General features: G+C 34.3%; 1 long non-coding RNA gene across 8 annotated transcripts in view; it reads right to left on the reverse strand.

Moving 5' to 3' along the window:
* LOC134481510 (uncharacterized) overlaps positions 1–3,916 on the reverse strand; it is a 102,848-nt gene that overhangs the window by 56,001 nt on the left and 42,931 nt on the right. The gene's annotated exons all lie outside the window — the stretch shown is intronic.

A 3,916-nucleotide genomic window follows, 5' to 3' on the forward strand; every position in this document is an offset into this window, starting at 1 on the left:
AAAACCATCATGGATTCAGATGCAGAATACTCTGGGAAATTCCATAGAATGAATCTAGTAAAATATTATTTATTTTATCCTATAATATAAACATTTATTTTCATTTAGGTAAAATGGAATGGAATTTTGGATGGAGATTGCATTGAACATACAGATCTTTTTGGTAGTATGAGCATTTTAGTAATCTTTGGTCTTAATGCTTCATAAAGTTTTAGTTAAGGGCTCCATAAAGTTTTAGTTAAATAAGATGAATAAGTTCTGTGGGCTGACACTGTACATTTAGGCAATGAGATGGCAGAATGCACAGAGAAGTGTTATGAATAGGGTAGATTTCATGGTAATTATTCTCAACACAAATGAAACAAAAAAACCACTTAATCCATATTATGAACACAAGAAAGAGCTTACAGAAATATATGTTTTATGTTATATTGACTGTAATGATGGACTCACAGATGGATATGTTCAATATTAAGTTTTACTCATTAAGGATCAATATTTACATATAAACTATAATTCATTGAAAGTTTTAAAAATAAAATAAGATATTGTAAGCTCCCAGTTTTCTATCAAGATGATTTCTTTGTGCAAGTTTAAATACCAAATATTTCTTGAGCAATTATCAGGGTAATCATACCTAAAAAGTCTTTTTGGAGTTTTTTCGTTACAAAACAAAATCTTTTTTCTTTTCTTTCTTTTTTTTTTTTGTTGGATATATTTCTTTATTTACATTTCAAATGTTATTCCCTTTCCTGGTTTCCTGTACATAAGCCCCATCCCCTTCCCATCCCACATAAGGATTTCCCCCCCAATCGATCCCCCCATTACCATCCCCCTCTGATATTCCCCTCCACTGGGGTGTCCAACCTTGGCAGGACCAAGGGCTTCCCTTTCTACTGGTGCCCAACAAGGCCATCCTCTGCTACATATGCAGCTGGACCCATGGGTAGGTCCATGTACAGTCTTTGGGTAGTGGCTTAGTCCCTGGTAGCTCTGATTGGTTGGCATTGTTGTTCTTATGGGGTTGCAAGCTCCTTCAACTCTTTCAGTCCTTTCTCTAATTCCTCCATCAGGGGGTTTCACTCTCGGTTGAGTGGTTTGCTGCTAGAGTTCACCTCTGCATTTGACATGCTCTGGTTGTATCTCCCAGGAGAGATCTATATCTGGTTCCTGTCAGCATGCACTTCTTAGCTTCATCAACCTTATCTAGCTTTGGTGGCTGTATATGTATATACAGTCTCTGCTCTAAACTTTGCCTCCCTATCCCCTCCTATGGATATTTTTGTTCCCTCTTTAAAGAAGGAGAGAAGCATCTGTGTTTAGGTCATCCTTCTTTAGTTTCATGTGGTCTCTGGATTGCATCTAGGGTAATTCGAACTGAGGGGCTAATATCAGCTTATCAATGAGTGCTTACTGTGTGTGTTTTTCTGTGATTGGGTTATCTCACTCAGGATGATATTTTCCAGTCCCATCCATTTGTCTATGAATTTCATAAAGTCATTGTATTTGATAGCTGACTAGTATTCCATTGTGTAGATGTACCACACTTTCTGAATCCATTCCTCTGTTGAAAGGCATCTGGGCTCTTTCCAGCTTCTGGCTATTATAAATAAGGCTGTGATGAACATAGTGGAGCATGTGTCTTTGTTGTATGTTGGAGCATCTTTTGGGTATATGCCTAGGAGAGTATAGCTGGGTCCTCAGGTAGTGGAATGTCCAATTTTCTGAGCAACCTCCAGACTTATTTCCAGAGTGGTTGTATCATTTTGCAATCCCACCAACAATGGAGGAGTGTTCCATCACTATTCCTTAATATCTCTCAACATCAATGGACTCAAAGTCCCCAATACAAAACAAAATCTTAACACACTGGTTTTTTTAATATCATGAGAACATGTAGACTCTCTAGAAGTCATTTCTTCTAAAATTTAAATTTCAAAATTACCATAAGTTAAAACACTAAGAACTCATAGAGATCCACATTACATGTTGATTTTCTTTATTCTCCGGGTTGGTATTAAAGTAATTTCCTTCTGTCCTAATGTTAATGTACCTCCCGTTGTTTTTCCATTATGTTACAGACATCATGTAATATTTTGGCCATGTGTAATTTTTTATAAACTTGGTATCGATAAGTTATCACAATTGTCAATATGATGGAAAAATGGAGTTTTGAAAATTACAATGAGATAAACAGAATTTTTATATTTTTATTTTCTATAAATCTGTGGTTACATTTGTTAACTCATTTACCTGATATAAATTGGGAATGTTCTCATGCTAGGTAATAATTTGCTCATTGATATTATGACAATGAATACATGCAAAATACCAGTAAGTATATTCACATCATATTTCAAAATGTACAACAGCAAAGTGCAATAATCTTGAACTCTACTGACTGACAAAAATCTGAAGATGTATGTAATGAGATGTAAATTCTAACAATCATATTCACTAGAAGCCTAATTTCTTGAAAAGACAGTCTCCTCCCTCACCTATGCTTAATACTCTTTCAGTAGTGGAATTCCCATGCATGCTTATATTGTAGAATAAATCTAGTAAAATATTACTAGAATTTGCCACAGTATTCTGCATCTGGTCTTGATGGTTTGAAAATAGATTTCATTAATAAATCTTAGCTCCAAAGTAATCCTCTGCAATATCATTAGAGCAAAAGAAAGATCTTTAATAATATGCTCTTAAACAGCTCAATCTGAAAAAGTAACAAATTCTTCTAGATTCTTTACTCGGTTACCTTGAGCTAGGCCCAAGTTTTTAGTTCTGGAATCATCCTGATTTGATTATGGTCTTGTAGTATATTTTAACATCATATATTATTATATTATTTTATTCTCTTATCAATTTTGCTTTGGTATCTGGGTTCACTAAAATTCTAACTAAATATGAAATGTCTGCAAAGACTAAAATTTTTCTATAATCCAGATTTACTAGAATCTGTGTATCACTTTCTACTTACAGATACATAGCATGTAATTGTAGGAATTATTCTTTTAATCCCAATCAAGGAATTTATTTCTACTTATGTGTAGTAGAATCCTCTCTATTTTATATAGAGACATGAATCCCAAGCCTTTATTTCTCTCTCTCTCTCTCTCTCTCTCTCTCTCTCTCTCTCTCTCTCTCTCATACACACACACACACACATATATATGTGTGTGTGTGTAAATTTAAATGTATAAGAGAGTTAAATGTAAGATGTGACTTCATCAAACTTCTAGCAGAAAACAATAGGAACACACTGAACTAGTCAAAGGACCAAGGCAAGATAGACAAATGACATTTTGAATTTCATGAAAACAGCAATTTTATGTAATATATTAGGGAAAGGACTCCCACTGAAGAATGTGGGGAAATGTTTGAAAGCTACAGTCTGAGGAGGAGTTCATCTTAATGTATAAAGTGTTCACATATCTCAAAAACAACAAACCCAAAGGACCTGATTAAAAAATTGGAAGATCAACCCATCTTTATTCTAAAGAATGTGTATAAATGCTTAACAAATTCCTGAAAAGCTATTTAACTTGTTGAATCCTTAACAAAATCCACAGTGGTATTTCATCACAGTGCAGCTAGAATGTCTATTTTAAACAGTCTAAAAGATAAATGTAGGCTATGATGTGAAGAACATAGAGCTTCACTATGATGTTGGTGTTAATGGAAATCGGGGTAGCATTTTACAGAGGCAGCTTGGAAATTTGTCAAAATTAAAACAAAATAGAGATGTAAAGTAAACATTTTTTAGAAAATATTTTATCAATCATTTTATTAGTTTAAATGTTGAATGATATCCCCATTTCCATTTACCCCTCCACAACTTCCCCATCCCATTCCCTTCTTTCCCCTCCCCTTTACCTCTATGAGGGTGCTCCTCCAATCACTCACTCATTCTTAC

This window comes from Rattus norvegicus, chromosome 13 (assembly GCF_036323735.1).
Source record: "Rattus norvegicus strain BN/NHsdMcwi chromosome 13, GRCr8, whole genome shotgun sequence".
NCBI classification, from domain to species: Eukaryota; Metazoa; Chordata; class Mammalia; order Rodentia; family Muridae; genus Rattus; species Rattus norvegicus.